The sequence below is a fragment of the Leucoraja erinacea genome, chromosome 6, assembly GCF_028641065.1.
Source record: "Leucoraja erinacea ecotype New England chromosome 6, Leri_hhj_1, whole genome shotgun sequence".
In the NCBI taxonomy this organism is placed as follows: Eukaryota; Metazoa; Chordata; class Chondrichthyes; order Rajiformes; family Rajidae; genus Leucoraja; species Leucoraja erinaceus.
The window spans coordinates 17,504,003-17,521,694 of record NC_073382.1 but is presented as its reverse complement, the minus strand read 5'-3'; positions in this window follow the sequence as shown (position 1 = coordinate 17,521,694).

The following is a 17,692-nucleotide window of genomic DNA, read 5'->3' as shown; positions in this document are numbered from 1 at the left end:
TCAAGGGGTTGGACAGGCTAGATGCAGGAAGAATCAAGGGAAGTTTTTAGGGTCACATCTTAAGGATAAGCGGGCCATCCTTTAGCATCATTGAAGAAGAATCCTCTTTTTTCACACATCATTGATTGGTGAATCTATTTAAAACTCTCTGCCACAGAGGGTAGTTGAGGCCAGTTCATTGGCTATATTTAAGAGGGAGTTAGATGTGGCCCTTGTGGCCAAGGGGATCAGAGGGTATGGAGAAAGGCAGGTCCGGGATACTGAGTTGGATGATCAGCCATGATTCAATTGGATGGTGGCTCAAAACCATCTTGAAGAAAAACCACACGCCCAATGACTCCTGCCAATCATTTGCCCATATATCACATAGATTCTGTGGTATTTTTTTTCTAACTCTCTGTGAAATGTTTTGGAACATTTAACTTGGTTAAAGCCGCTTTATATATTTTTGTTATGGATCAAAAGAAACACAACACACAGAACAGGCTCTTTGCTCCACTGAGTTTTCACTAACTTTCAACTATCCATTTGCACTAATCCATCATTAATCCCATTTTATTCTCACCAATCTCTTCAACTCAGCCCACTTTCTATCACTTACCTACACACTAGGGACAATTTATAGCAGCTAATTAATCTACCAACTGCACATCTTAGGGGTATGGGAGGAAATCAAAGAACCTGGTAAAAACTAATATGATCATGGGAAAACATGCAAATTCCACACAGATTGAACTGGAAGTCTGGATTGAACCGGTCACTGATGCTGTGAATCAGAGGTGATACAAGCTGCACCACTGTGTCATTCCATTGTTCGATGAATGACCAAAAGCGCATCTTGATGCAGCATTAATCCATATTAAACATGAAATCATAGATATGTGCTGAGGTGTCTATATTCAGCTGAGAACCACCGATTGTTCACAATGTTCTGGATCAAAGACGGAAATGATAACCCAAGAGTCCTGCCCTTAGTCATTGATCATCAGGGATGTAAAGGTGAGGATTCATATGGCAGCAGTCAAACTACATTCGGAGTATTGTGAGCAGCTTTGGGCCTCATATTTGAGGAAAGATGTGCTGGCATTGAAGAGGGTCCAGATGAGGTTTATGAGAATGAAATCAGGAATGATTGGGTTAACATATGATAAGCATAAGTTTAGAAGGATGAAGAGGGACTTCATTAAAGGCAGAGATTGACAGATTCTTGATTAGTAAAGGTGTTAGGGGTTATGGGGAGAAGGCAGGAGAATGGGGTTGAGACGGAAAGACAGATCAGCCATGATTGAATGGTGGAGTAGATGTGATAGGCGGAATGGCCTAATTCTGCTCTTATAACTTATGAACATTCATATATGAAGAATGAATTGAAGATAAAAACTTGCTACTTAAGAGCACCATTCCCAACATTCTCAAGCTTGTGCACAGGTGCCTTCCAATGCATGAAACTATTTTGAAATGTAATTGCTGTTGTAATGGAGGAAAGAATAGGAAAATAATATGCTCTAGACGCTAAACCATTCAAACTTTGGAGCCTCTTATTTCCTGCCCTTAGTTATCTCTCTTAGAGTTTAACTCACAATCAACTTAATTTGATTTGTACAGTCAATTCAATAATATTTTCATTTTACATCAGTTACCTTTAAGAGAAATGCACCATATTCTGAGCCAGTTGTGTATTTTTTATACATATTATTCACCCACACACCCAGAGACCCTGGGGAGTTGATTAAATTAATTTGTGCTCTTTCACATTCTCTTTCGGATACAAAAGGTTTTTTTTTCTTTGCAATAATACCAGAGTTCAACTCACGAGATTAATCACTGTCACTTTTAGTTTCAATGAACAATATTTAGAGTTAGGGAAAATCGATCACATGGAGAGTGAAGATACTTTGGCAGCTATGTACAACATCACCCCTCCCACTCATTCCACACTTACATTTAATGCTGCCCTCACAAAGCACTCTCTAAACGTCACTCACTGCAATTAGAAACGTATCCGTTATTTAAAAGAAAAAAAGAGTTTGAACAACAAAATGTCTGAGCAAATATTATATTGGCTACTGAACAAGGCATATGTTAAATTGTGGGCATCTTTGAAGAACAAAGGCAGTGGTTAATCTCAGTTATATTAAGGAAGAAAGACGTCTTGTGTGAGAAGGTGAGTGTGAAAGAACACATATACATTCAGTTCCCGCATTGTACCAAGCTCACAAGTACAAAACATGCTCCCCTGACTCTCAGTCTGAAGAAGAGTCTCGACCCAAAAGTTACCTATTCCTTCTCTCCAGAGATGCTGCCTGTCCCGCTGAGTTACGCCAGCATTTTGTGTCAATCTTCAATGTAAACCAGCATCCTTTGCAGCTCCTTCCTGCACATTTAGAATATATTGCATTCCTTTAATTTGATATGTCCACAAATTTAAAATCTCACTAAATTGACAAGGGTGTCGTTCATTGTGTAGTGCAAAAATAGGTTTTTATTACACAAAAAAACCCTCCAAGTGCTGGAGCAATTAGCTGGTTACACTGCCTCTCTGCAGAACATGGATAGGTGAAATTTCAGGTCAGTACCCTTCCTCAGACTGATTGTAGGTGAGTGGGGGGAGAAAACTGGAAGAGAGGAGGGTTAGGACAAAGCCTAGCAGGTACTAGGTTCAGGGCTGGATTCACGTATAACCGTCACAAGCTTAAGCTTAGGGCATCGAGATCTAGGGGGGCCTCGCCAGGGCCGGATTTACCTACAGGCTTCATAGGTTGAAGCGTAGGGCCTCAAAATCTAGGGGGCCTCCGGCCAAGGTGTTTTTTCCCCAGACTTAAAAAAATCCTGAGAACAATAAAAATTGGAGCGCTATCAGTGTTTCCACTTTGATGGAAATTACCCGAAATTCTGGTTCCGGCCGCTGGAAGTTTTGGGGGAAAAAATTGCGACCATCCACACCTGCACAGTTGGGGGAAGCCAGTGACATAGTAGCGAGGCAAAAAGACACTGTCCCTCCGCGCATGCGCAGTCGGCCCGGGCAGGTTCAGATCTCCACTGCACACAATCACCTCAATTCCTCGTGTCTACTCCAGGTAAGTAGTGAAATATTGCGTTGCGGGAGTGCCCGTTTCTCCGGGCCAATGGGGGGCTGAGGTGACTGCGGCGCGGAGTTGCAGCTTCGCTGCATGGGAGTGAGAGAGAGAGGGGGGAGTGAGAGGGAGGGGTGAGAGGGGGAGGAGAGAGAGAGAGAGAGGGGTGAGTGAGAGAGAGGGGGGGACAGAGAGAGAGGAGGGGGGGGAGAGAGAGAGAGGGGAGGGGGAGGGAGAGAGAGAGACGGGGGAATGTGAGAGGGGGAAGGGGGGGAATAAGGGGGTTTATCTTTAGTGAGATTACAAAATTAAGGTAGGTTTTAGAGCAATTATATTTTCTCCTCATGAATAATATCAAACAATTGGAACTGCTTTCTTTTCCTTGATAACAGTACTGAAAAATATGAATTCCATAGTTTGCTACTTTCATTTTGCATATTTCTAATGTGCACACACTAACACAGTCGAACAGTAACAGGCAATCCAATCAACACACAAAACATTTTCTAAAAAAACGTTTTATTTACTGCAAAAACTCCTTTATCGCATTTTACATAACATTTTACATAACAAAAGCTCAGCTTTCCAGCCTTTATCTCATTGGCCACGCATCTGCACATTGGTGTCAATCTGATGGACTCTTCCGTCTTCCACTCGTCGTGGGGCTGGGGGATTGGGAGAGGCCTCACGTTGAATAGCCTAGGGCCTCTCCTCATCTAAATCCGGCCCTGACTAGGTTGATACAGATAAGAGAGGTTTTTGATTGGCAGATGGTTAGACAAAGGCCTGCAATGAAAAGATAGTATGAGTCAAAAGGATTGTAGAGTTGGGAATTGCGAAGCTAGAGGAAGGAACATAGGCGAAAGGCTGATATTGGTGATGGGTTATTTTTGATAGGAAGATTGTTGGACAAAGGCCAGAGATTAAAATATAGAAGGTGTGAGACAAAATGATTGAATAGATGTGAATTGATCATTAGACAGGCTTTGTAGTACCCCTCTTCTTTTCCAGCTTTCTTCCCTCCCCCCCGACCAATCAGTCTGAAGAGGGGTTTTCTGATCCGAAACGTCACCTATCCAGGTTCTCCAGAAATGGAAACAGGCCCTTCGACCCACCAGGTCGGCGGTAACTACAATCACCGATGCACTGGTTCTATTGTAAACACTAGGGTCAATTTATAGAGGCCGATTAACCTACAAACCCACACATCTTTGGAATGTGGGAGGAAACCAGAGCATCTGGAGATAATCCACATGCTCACAGAGAGAACTCCATACAGACAGCACCCGTGGTCAAGATTGAACCCAGATCTGTGGTGCAGTAAGGCAGCAACTATACAATGTGCCACTGTGCCACCATAAAATGAAGCAGTGTTATCCAATTGAAGTTATATTCCTTGGAAGAATGCAACGTTTTATTGGCGTGCATAAAGAGAGACACAATTGCATTTATTTCCATTGGCAGAAAAGTCAGTATTGAAAGACCAGGGATCCTGCCAATTGACATAAATGTTAGAAGTGCGTTGAGGAATGTGTGTTCGAAAGCTGCCTTAAGCAGTGGTGGAGGAGAAAACATATATCACACTTGAAGAGTAACTACATGGGCTCATGAAAGCATAGTAAACGAGGCTATGGGTCAAGACTAGGAAGTAAAATTAATCTAGATTGTCTACCTTTGCCCAAAGGAGGCCAATGAACTGTAGACTGGAATCTGGAGGAACTCAGTGGGTTGAGCAGCATCTGTGAGGGGAAAGTAATGGCCAATGTTTCAGGTTAAATAACCTTGTTTCAGGTCATCCAGGCACAGGGTAGCAATCTGAAACATCAACAATTCCTTTCCCTTCACAGGTGGTGTTCGACCCGCTGAGTTCCTTCACCAGATTGTTTGTTGCTCTATTTTTGACCAGATTGGACGATGGTCTGAAAAGCTTCCTCCGTGCTGTGAATTTCTATTACTACGGGTGGCCAGGGCACTTAAGGCCAAGTCCTATGCTCTTCAAAAACAACCATTGGATCTATTACACTACTTGAGTGCGTGGGCAGGAGCTGCTTAATGTCCCATTCAATAAACATCGGAACATTGCAGGAAGACTTAAATCTCACTGTCTCAATATTCAATGTCAGTGAAGTAAAGAGCATTAGCCACTGAACCAGAGCTGATATCTTGGCTTGCCTTAAACAGGATGCATTTACAACTGCTATACAACATTTTGGAGTTGGGAATACAAAGTATCTAAAAGATTCCTTTATAATGTTCCAAAGGACCTGACAATCATTGAAGTAGAGCCATGGTTGTAATGTACCCTGCTTTGTTTTCTGATCATTAAAGCGTTTTCTTTTTGAACAGATTAATCTCGTTCAAGATCAAGTTCAAATTCAAGCTCAAGTACAAGTTCACGTTTATTGGCACTTAACCAATTAAGGTGCAGTGAAATTTGAGTTACCGTACAGCCATACTAAGTGAAAAGCAACAAATACAACAATAAAAGCACCAATCATATGATATAGAGGAATCATTTCTATCTCGAATAAGACTAGGGATTCAGGGTGGTACAATCGCATAGAAACATGCACACTGGGTTATTATGATCGAGATTAATCTTAAGTGTGTTTGATAAAACATGGATTGGCGCTGAGTGATGGGGGGGGATGAGGGATGGGACTGGGAGTGGGATAGGTTATTTTATCATAGAACATAGAACGTAGATTAATGCAGTACAGGAACAGGACTTTAAGTCCATAACATCCATGCCTAACATGATGCCAAGTCGAACTATTCTCCTCTGCCTGCAACTGATGCGCATCACCATTCCGTGCATATACATGTGCTATCTAAAAGCCTTTTAATTGCTACTAGACCAAGTGGGACCCATTGGGTCCCGTCCCCTCAATGCATGGTTGCGGGGGGCTGCAGCGTCACACGCACACAATAACCACCCCACACATACAGATACCAACCCCCCCCTCCTTGATATTATATTAATATTATGCATTTGCTCTTTTTCCCCATCCCCCACCCTATCCACTCACACATAACCCCCAACTGTGCAGGCACAGTTAGAGAGGGAGAGTGTGGGGGGTAGAGAGGGAGGGGGAGGGGGTATAGAGGGGAAAGGGTAGAGGGGGAGAGAGTGAGGGGGATAGAGAGGAAGGGTAGAGGGAGGGGGGGTGATTGAGAGGCAGAGGGAGGTGTAGAGATTGAGGGGTAGGGGGCATGGCATCACAGTTGGGGGCTGGACCCCAAACGCAATACTCCACCACTCACACATAGGTCCCAATACTCACCACTCCTTAGAGAGGGAGGGGGTAGAGAGAGGGGGGGGAGAGAAGAGAGGGGCAAAGTGGGAGGGGGGGCTTAGAGGGAGGGGGCAGGGAGAGAGAGGAGAGAGAGGAGGGGGTAGAGGGGAGGGGGGGTAGAGAGGGAGGGAGAGGGGATAGAGATGGAGGGGGATAGAGAAGGAGGAGGAAGGGATGAGAGGGAGAGTAGGGGTAGAGAGGGGGGGGGCAGAGGGGGGGGTGCAAAGTGGGAGGGGGGCTGAGAGGGAGGGAGGGGAGAGAGGAGCAGAGAGAGGAGGTAGGAGGGGGGGTAGAGAGGGAGGGAGAGGGGATAGAGACGGAGGGGGATAGAGAAGGAGGGGGGAAGAGAGGGAGGAGGTAGATAGCGAGGGGGGTAGAGAGGGAGGGGGTAGAGAGGGAGGGGGACAACTTGTTCTATTTGATCTTTTGATTGTCCACGCCAGGTTGATTGCATTCGTGGAAAAACATAAAACATTGCAATCTCCCACCCTGTCCCATTTTGATATCATATGTAAATGAGATCCATTGTGATTGGACGTCTGTGAGATGGCACTGTAACTAACATCATCAATGGAAAGTGTTGCAAGATTCTCCCACTGAAAAACAGTTAATTTTTTTGAAATAAACGATTAAAACTTTTAAAAGACTTTGGAAATATAGGTTGGAATGCAACGGGAAGATGTTTATACTGTCAAGGAAACAAATGTGAGTGGCATGTGTGAAAATGGGAAGGCTGTGTCAAAGGGTTTTGGAAGAAGATACAAATTAAGGAGATTAAAAGAAAGCCAACATGCATACACACATACGCATTTCCCTGTTCCTGCTCGCCGCACCTGGAGCACCTGACGATCTCATGCTGCCCATTCTACCTTCCCCGGGAGTTTGGCTCAGTGATCGTCACAGTCGTCTACATTCCACCGCAGGCGGACACTGACGTGGCACTTTCGGCCCTACACGATGTGCTATGTCGACATCAAAACAAGTACCCAGATGCGGCTATGGTGGTGGCTGGAGATTTTAATAAATCAAATCTCAAAAAGGTCATGCCGAACTTCTACCAACACATCACGTGTGCCTCCAGGGGGGAGAGAACTTTGGACCACTGCTACACACCGTTCAGGAAAGGCTACAAGGCCGTTTCACTCCTTCCCCTAGGAAAATGTGCCCACCCTGCCACTTACCTGTTGCCGGAGTATAAACAGAGGATAGTTCGGGAAGCGGTAGAGACGAGGGATGTAAAGCGGTGGTCCGACCAGTCAGAGGCCATGCTGCAAGATGCACTGAGTGATGTCGACTGGAATATGTTCGAAGCAAGTTCCAGTGACGCCAGTGAGTTCGCGGAAGCAGTCACGGACTTCATCGCAACAGTAACCGACAACATCGTCCCCACAGTAAGGGTAAGCACCTTTCTGAACCAAAAACCCTGGGTAGACAGGTCTGTTCGTGTGGCCCTGAATGCTCGCACCGCTGCCTACAACTCGAGCCTGGCATCAGGAAACATGGACGTCTACAAGGCAGAGTCCTACCGACTGCGAAGGGCGGTGAAGGACGCAAAGAGAAGGTACAGGGACAAGATGGAGTTACAGATGGAGCAGCAGGACACCAGACGCCTGTAGCAGGGGCTACGGATTGTAACCAACTACCGGAGCACCCCTCCCTCATCCGCATGTGCCGGCACCTCCCTAGCTGATGACCTGAATTCCTTTTACGCTCGTTTCGAGAGGGGCAACACCACTCCAGGTCTGCCGACTATCGACAATACCGCCAGCGGGCTGGCTACCGAAGCTGAAGGGAGGAATGTGCACACATTCTCGCTGTCCGAGCACGACGTGAGGAGGGCACTGACACGGGTGAACACGAGTAAAGATGCAGGCCCCGATGGCATCTCGGGGCGAGTACTCAAGTCATGTGCTACGCAGCTAGCTCCAGTGCTCACTACATTATTCAACCTCTCCCTGGACAAGTCCGTGGTCCCTGCCTGCTTCAAAAAATCGATCATTGTACCGTTACCAAAAAATGCCTCCCCAGCCTGTCTGAATGACTACTGTCCGGTGGCCCTTACCTCGGTAGTCATGAAATGCTTTGAGAGGCTGGTGAAGAATCACATCTGCGCCTTCCTCCCTCGGAACATGGACCCGTTGCAGTTCGCATACCGTCCGAACAGGTCCACGGACGATGTGGTCTCCCAGGTCTTGCACACCGCTCTCTCCCATCTGGACAGCCAGAAGGGGGGCTACGTGAGGATGCTGTTCATAGACTACAGTTCAGCCTTCAACACGATAGTCCCCACCAGACTGGCTGGGAAGCTAATGGAATTGGGGCTCAACACCTCCCTGTGTGCCTGGGCCCTGGACTTTCTCACCGCCAGGCCCCAGGTAGTCAAGATGGGAGGAAATACATCGGAGTCCCTCACCCTGAGCACAGGATCGCCCCAGGGTTGCGTCCTCAGCCCCCTATTGTACTCCCTGTACACACATGACTGTGTGGCTAGGTTCAGCTCCAATTCAATAATTAAGGTTGCTGATGACACTGTGGTGGTGGGCCTGATCTCAGACAATGATGAGAGGGCCTACCGGGAGGAGGTGGCTGATCTAGCACTCTGGTGCCAGGATAACAGCCTCCTCTTGAACATCAAAAAAACTAAGGAGCTGATCATGGACTTTAGGAGGGCACATCATCCGAGGACGTACACTCCATTGAGGATAAATGGGGATCCTGTGGATAGGGTGAACTGTTTTAAATATCTGGGAGTCCACATCACTGAGGATATGACATGGGCATCACACGCCTCAGCACTCGTGAGTAAGGCAAGGCAGCGCCTTTACCACCTCAGGCAATTGAGGAAATTCAGAGTGTCTCCGAGGATCTTCCAGTGATTCTACACAGCGGCGGTGGAAAGCATCTTGTCCGGGAACATTACCATCTGGTTTGGGAATTGCTCTGCCAAGGACAAGAAGGCTCAGCAGAGAGACGTGCGTTCGGCCGAACGCACTATTGGAACTTCACTCACCCCCCTGCAGGAACTATACAACAGGAGGTGCAACTCCAGAGCAAATAAAATCATGGGAGACCCCTTCCACCCCTGCAACGGACTGTTCCAGCTGCTACGGTCAGGCAAACACCTCCGTTGACATGTGGTGAGAACGGAGAGGTTGAGAAGGAGTTTCTTCCCAGAGGCAATTCGGACTGTAAACGCCTTTCTCACCAGGGACTAACTCTACTGATCGTTTTTCCTTCCATTATTTATTATGTAAAAGAATATGTGTGTTATGATTGTTTTTATAATTTGTTTTGGTTGTTTTGTTGTTTGTCTTTTGCACAAAAGTCCGCGAGCATTGCCACTTTCATTTCACTGCACATCTCGTATGTGTATGTGACAAATAAACTTGACTTGACTTGACTTGTTTCCAGAACGCAATACTACACCACTCACCCATAGGTCCCAATATTCACCACTCCCTAGAGAGGAAGGGGGGTAGAGAGGGAGGGGGGGAAGCAGAGAGGAAGGGGCAAAGAGGGAGGGGGGAACAGAGACGGAGGGAGGGGCAGAGAAAAAAGGGGGGCAGACAGAAAGGGGGGGCAGAGAGGGAGGGAAGCAGAGGAGAACAGAGAGGGAGGGAGGGCCCCTCCCCCCCCTCTCCTCCTGCCCCTCTCCTCCCCCCTCCTCCCCCTCTCCCCTCCCTCTCCTCCCCCTCACCCCACCCTCTCCTCACCCGTCTCCATCCCTCTCCACCCCGCCCCTCTCCCTCCTCTCTCCCTCCTCCCTCCAGCCCCCCTCTCTCCTCCCCCAGATCCCCTCTCTCTCTTTTCACCGTCCCCCGGGAGGGATAGAGAGGTATGGGGAGGGGTAAAGGGGCAGCACCTACCCAGGTCATAGAGCAGAAGCCTCCCCACCAGGCTCAGTGCCCGTGCTAGACTGTGGCCAGCGTGGACCAGGGCGAGGCACGGAGCGATCTGAGGATGGTCTAAAGCAGTGGAGGGCCAGCCGATCGTGGCTTCCGCGAGGGTAAGCCCATACACCGATGTGACAGACGATCGGGCAGGGGAGATGGAGAGGAGGTCCCCTGTGATGGCCGCAACAGCCACTTTTCCACTGCGCTTGTCCGCACTGCAATAACGACAGCCGCCGCCATGTTGTAGAACTTCAAGGAGCCCAGCGGAGCGCACTGCATGATTTGTGCACATGTTTTGCAGCTTCTACATAGAGCCCTTGGGGAGAGGGGGGGGGGGGGAGTGGGATGGGCGGCTGGGCCACGTAACTCGCAGCTCATGGAAAACAGTGGGGCTGCGCATTGAAAATTCAGCGCAGCTTGCAGCGAGGAGCAGAGGCATTGTGACATCATCTAGCTCGCTTCAGCACATTAGATTAAAAAAATATGTCAGATTGGTGAACAATTTTAGTAAAAAACTCGGGAAATAATGAATCAGATTTACAGATGAGGGGATTTTTGAAATCATGAGGTAAATCTCTACCGGAATATGTAAAGATTTCACCGTTACCGCGTCGGGTTTTAGAGGAGCTGTGATTCAAAGAAAAAGTTCAAGCAAGCAAACAAACCCACAAGTAAACATCCAAGATCAGAGTTTTATATTATAATAGATAAATAGATTATTATTGCATCTGTTTCCAACACCATCCCTGGCAGCTTGTTCCAGGAACCCACTACTCTCTGTGTAAAAAACTTTCCCTACACATCTTCTTAAAACTTTCCCCTTTGAACTTAAAACTGTCCTCTTGTCTTTGATATTTTCATCCTGGGAAAAAATGGTATTTGTATGAGATAATCAAATTACTCTTTTATCCTTCATCAGAAATTATGAGGAAAGGGTTGTTAAAAGCTCAAATTTTATGTGCAATAAAAATGGACTTTTCATTGCTGCTCTGTTTCACCCATCTTGCCAAGTAGTTGCAGTGTGCACTTCATGAAGAAAACCCTCTGTTTTGAAAATGTTTTAGAAATTTGTTTCTATGTGGGAAATTCGATGAAAGAGTTGGGCGACACAGTAATACCGTTTATAGATCTACTTCTCCACAGCCCCGTGAACTAAATTTTGATTCCGACCTCCAGTGCTGTCTGTATGGAGTTTGCATGTTCTCCCTTTAGCCATCACGGTTTCCTCACACATTCCAAAGCCATGCTATTTATTGACTACTGTAAATTGCCCTGACTTTGAAGCTGAACGGTAGAATCAGGGAGAATTTAGGGGAATTGTAGGGAAAATGTAAATTTACAGAGTGGTTGTTTGAGGGTTTGCATGGACTCTGTGGGTCGCAGGGCCCACTACCCAACTGTTTGGCATTGTGATTTTCCTTGAGTCAAAACTTTATTGAAGCCACTCTCCAATACATCAATCCAAACAAATGCATTCCGATCCACTTTTGATAAAACTATTTTTGAACAAAGCTATCATTATACAATTACTGACACATTTCTGGAGCTAAACTCTAAGAAGAAAATGTACTTCACGAACAGAAATAATTAGCAGTTGCAGATGTATGAAGCAAGGAAATTACTTAACCAAGCACTTGAAGTAACCTTATAATGTTCCTAAGCATTCTGCACTCAGTATAAAATGTAAGAGTTCTTGTCGACTCGTATTCCGGCTAGTTTGACATCGATCTTCTCAGTAGCCGCACTCCACGTGGGGTAGTTCTAAAACTCGCTCGCCATTTTGCAGACCACGGATCTCCTTATCAATTGCTATCTGATAACGGCAGTCAATTTACCAGCCAGCACTTCAAAGAATTTGCTGCATGCTGGGGTTTTCGCCACATCACCAGCAACCCTGAATATCTTCAGTTGAATGGACTGGCTGAAGGGCTGTCAGGAGTGCCAAACAATGAATGGAACGATCCCACAGAGCTAATTCTAATGTATACCTGGACCTGCTCAACCTGCGCAACATCTCCCGCGACCCCATCTTGGGTTCACCTGATCAACGTTTATTGTAAAGACGGACCCGAGCCACAGTGCCTGGAGCAGATCAGGCTTTAATTGCACAGGGGGTCCCACCATTGGAAGTCCAATCCAGGCTGCAACAAAAGCGTGACATTCAAAAACAGTGGTATGACAAAACAAGCAGGCCGCTGCCTCCATTAACCAAGAGGCAGGCGGTTCATTTGCAAACCAACAAAGGTCATGACCATATCAGTGTGATTTCTGGAACTGCCTCTGAGCCATGCTCATATTTGGTCAATGCTGATGGCAGCACCACCATACATAATAGGCAACATGTCCAGCCTGTGAATGAGCCAGCTCCACCTCCGTATTATCCTGACCGTACAAATGTACTTCCATCCACGTTCAGCGGCATCAGCTCGCCTGTACCAGCGCAACAACCTGTTTCTGGAACGGTTACTTTGTCAATGGCGACGCCTCCTCCGCCTGTACCAAAGTCCCCTGCTTCCGCCACTGGGAATGCCGTTTCAATCTCCGCCACCAATTATACCACCGACTCTGTCCACAGTGGCGAAGAACAGAAATGGTTTATATCGCACATGTGCTGATCGTGTTTGCAAAGCTCACTGTAATGTATCCAGGCTATGTTTGGCTTTCCTCCAGCTCATTAGTGTGTAATGTTCAAGAAGTTTATGTTTGTTGAGTTATTCTTGAACCTCATGGTCATGTTTTTCAAACTCCCGTCTCTTCTTCCCAATGGTAGGAGTGAAATGAGAACATATCAAGAGTGGTGTGGGTCTTTGACGATGCTGGCTGCCTTTTTGAAATAGTGCTTCTAGTTTCCTTCAATGGCGGGGAGTGCAGTACCCATGATGAACCCTTGTAATCTCCTTCATTCCTGGATGTAGATTGGTTTATGCATGAAAGCCAATCATAGTAGAATAACATCACTAACACCACCCTACTGTATGATTCATACTAACACCCACTTCCTATACTGTACTAGTCAGTCATGGAAGCGGTCACAATGTACCAACAACCAATGACCTGTTGTACCGTTATAATATGGGTACTGATTAAAGATGATCTTGAACTTCAGATTGTGGACTCTGACGATTTGCATGGTGTCAGATGTGGGATTCGAACCCACGCCTCCAGTCAGAGGCCAGAAGCTGGTGCCACAGGTGCTGAAGCCAGCTACGACCCAGAAGCATATCCAGGAGAAACACGACACACAGAAACGTTCGCATGACAATTCCTGCAAACCACTTAAACCACTTCTACCAGGCCAAGTCGTTCGTTTGCAAACTTCTGTGGGACATTCCCATTTGGGTTGCGTTGTTGGCCTGGCTGCAGAACCACGATCCTACCTTGTTGACTTTGACGGTGCCCTGTAAAGTCAGAGCCTCCAACACTTGCTGGCTGTGAAGGAGCCACGTCCACCACCAGCCGATCCTTATGCTCCACCTCTCCTGTTCCAGCCATCTGATGCTGCGTCTGCCATCAGTCCCAGCATGTCCCGTACCCCACCCCAACCAGCAGCTATGTCTAACGACAACACTTCCTCTCCTGCATGCTCCCCCTGTCGGTCACTACGGGTGTCCCCTGCTGCTTTCTCACTTCCGGGTTCACCACCTCCTTTTAATCTTTCTGGCGAAGGGGGAGATGGCTTGGTCCGTACCCGTTCGGGCTGTATTAGTAGATCGCCTGACAGATACGGCGAGTATGTTTGAATTTTTGCGACATGTGTGTCGCAAGAATGAACCTTATTCATTCTTTACGGGGAAGGATGTAGATTGGTTTATGCATGAAAGCCAATCATAGTAGAATAGCATCACCAACCCCATCCGACTGTATGATTCATACTAACACCCACTTCCCGTACTAGTCAGTCTTGGAAGCGGTCACGTAGTAACAACCAACGACCTGTTGTACCGTTATAATATGGGTACTGATTAAAGATGATCTTGAACTTCAGATTGTGGACTCTGACTATTTACACCGGGCATCCGGATTGCTGTACCAAGCCTTGATGAAACTGCAGCAGCTGGCAATCTGAAAAAAAGTAAGAAAATGCAGAAATGTTCTCAGCAGGGCAATCAACATCCATGTTCAATGTTTTGGAACAAGACTGGGAAAAGTTAAAATGAACAAGTCCTATGTTGCAGAGCAAGCAGGGAGGATCAGATTGAACAAGAGTAAAGGTTTGTGGTAAAGCAGGGACTATTTAAGAGCGGATCGTGAAGGGAAGTGATAAATGAAATTAGAATGCAAGCAATATGAGGTATAAATAGATATCCATGAGTGAATATTGCCAACCGGCATATTCCAGTAAGAGGTTCTTTGCCTCTAACGCAGGCTTTTAGGGGTGGCACCACCTTCTCAAGCCCTGCTGTTACTGAGGTCTGAACTGTGTAACAGCCTCTCAAATACCCCACGGATAAATTGTTTAAGGGGGAAGCGTGAGTGGCTTGTAAGCGTATGCATTAGATTGATGGCACAATAAATGTAATGAAAGATTCTATTGAATTGTTTTATGAATAAGGTACATTTTTGAAATATAAAATATGAGCTACGACAGGAAAGGCTGATTGCCTGAAATTGTTGAATTCAGTATTAAGAGTTGAAGATTGAGATATACTAAAACAGAAAAATGAAGCCCTGCTCCTTGAGCTTTTTTTGTTGAACTTCCTCAGACGTAGGAAACCGGAGACAGAAAGGGGAGAGTTGGAATGGGAGCGAGAATCTCAGGGTCAATCTTGCAGACAGAATGGAGGAGTTACGCAAAATCTCTGGAACTCTCTGCCACAGAGGGTAGTTGAGGCCAGTTCATTGGCTATATTTAAGAGGGAGTTGGATGTGGCCCTTGTGGCTAAGGGGATCAGGGGGTATGGAGAGAAGGCAGGTACGGGATACTGAGTTGGATGATCAGCCATGATCATATTGAATGGCGGTGCAGGCTCGAAGGGCCGAATGGCCTACTCCTGCACCTAATTTCTATGTTTCTATGTTTCTATTGCATTGGATTTTCCCCAAAATAGAAAAGAACAAAGCTAGATGTTGGATTAATCCTTAATCAGCTCTAACAGTGATTAATACAACTTTGGCATGCAGGTCATCATTGCATTGGAAAAAAAAGAACTACAATTCTTTGACAGGATAGAAATCCCATGGCCTTTTTTTTATTTTATCAGGGCTTGGTGCCTTCGGAGATGAAGACATGATCATCAATGATTAATTGATCACGATTAAACACGGGATTACATTTGTTGCAGTCATTGGAGAATTGTGGACTAGACATTGAAAGGTATTAAAGGTTTGTCATGATAGAAAGATATAACACGGATCAGAATATTAGACTTATGCTGATGCTGTTTTCCTTATTTTACTCATATATACAGTATCTTGCTAGACTGATTCTACCACCTTACCTCTAACAACAGCTTATGCAGACCAAGAAGCTTAATGTGCTGGTCATTGTATGAGTTATACATAGGGTTATACAACGTGGAAACAGACGCTTCGGCCCAACTTGTCCACGTCATCCAAATGAAGCTATTTTGATTCATCCTATTACAGACATTACTTTTGATCCATGCATCCCTCTCACCCTTTCCTCCTAATGATAACTAACTTGCACCCTCTCTTTCCCAGCTCTGACAACGGGTCGCTACCTGGCAGAAAATGAGTTTTGCCAGCATTTTCTGATTTTATTTTAGATTTTCACCATCTGCAGTTAGTTCAAGTTAGAATTTTAGACTCAATGTGCTGGTGGATTGGGATCCAGTTTGTGTCAGTGAGTATAGTGTGGAAATAGAACTTGCAGGAGGACAAGGAAATGGAGTGAAAGTAGGGTGGCACGGGTGGTGCAGCAGCAGAGTTGATGCCTTACAGTGCCAGAAACCCCGGGTTCGATCCTGACAACGGGAGCTGTCTTTACGGAGTTTGTACATTCTCCCCGTGACTGTTGGTTTTCTCTGGGTGCTCCGGTTTCCTCCCACCCTCCAAAGGAGTACAGGTTTGTGGGTTAATTGACTTCAGTAAAGATTGTAAGTTGTCTCTGGTGTGTAGGATAATCCTAGTGTACAGCAGTGGCTGGTCGGCATGGACTCGGTGGGCTGTAGGGTCAGTTTCTGCCCTATATCTCTGAACTAAACTAAATGGTAGGAAGGAATTAAAATAGGAATGATAGATTGGTGACAAGTCAATGGAGAATATAGTCAGGGATGGACGTACCAAAGTGTGGCTTACAGAACATTTCAATTAAATTGAAGCATTAAGACCAATACATGTTTCTTAACTGCAATAATGATTTAATGCCTGCAGCCGATTGTTGGTATTGTAGTGTTTTACATTTGATCTGTGAAATCAGTGTTAGTATTTACAGCTCTCTAAAGTATTTAACGTCTATATGGAATATTGATTGAATTGGATTTTAATGAGCTATGTTTAAAAATTGCAGCCTTGGGATACATGTATAAAAACAATGGCTCATCATCTGACTAACATTGTAGCAAGTCATATTTAAGACCCCAATTCAAGAGAGTATTCTGCAGCCTTGAGATAAGTTTGTTTGAATAGAAATGTACATAATTAAGCAGGGATGCACATAGGGACAAGGAGCTGCCTGAATGGCTATATATTGTACATGTTTTTAATTATTTTAACAGAAGGACTGAATAAATATTTACCCAGTTGGCTTCCTTTTATATCGGATTTAAAGGCATTTGCTCCATATAATGCACAAAATGTTTTGTTTATTGACTAAAACTGCATTGCAATATGTCACAAATATAAAACAGACTGGATTGCAGACACTTAAAATGAACATCATGCACGCAATTGAATAAAATACACCAAAGACGGCAAAGATCAGTGAGAGTGGCATTTCCATGGACAACACGATTGGAAAGTGCATTTACCAATAATTCAAGCAGCATTAAGGGGTTAGCATCCATTCACCATCTTTCACAGGGGAGTTTTACCAGCAATGAAACACCTTCACAGTAGGGACTCTTTAAATATACAATGCATTGCAGCCAATAGCAAGTTCCCCAAATGAACTCTCTGTTAATGCGCAGATATAATGACACGGAAGGAATCCTTTCGGCCCATCAGGTCTGTGCCAGCTCCCAGCGCAACAAACCTATTAATCCCTTTTCTTACTCCCTGTAAATTTGCAGCTCATTCTCTCTCTTACTGGCTCATCAACTTATTTTTGATTGCTTTTTGACCCGCACCCTCATGAGGATAACTTACAGCAGCATTTGGTATTGGAACTGGTTTAGTTTTGTCACATGCATTAAGATGCAGTAAAAATCTTTGTTTTGCATGCTTTCCAGGCAAATCATACCATACATGAGTACATCAGGTAATGCAAAAGAGAAAATAATCAATTTGTTGAATACAGTGTTTCAGCAAT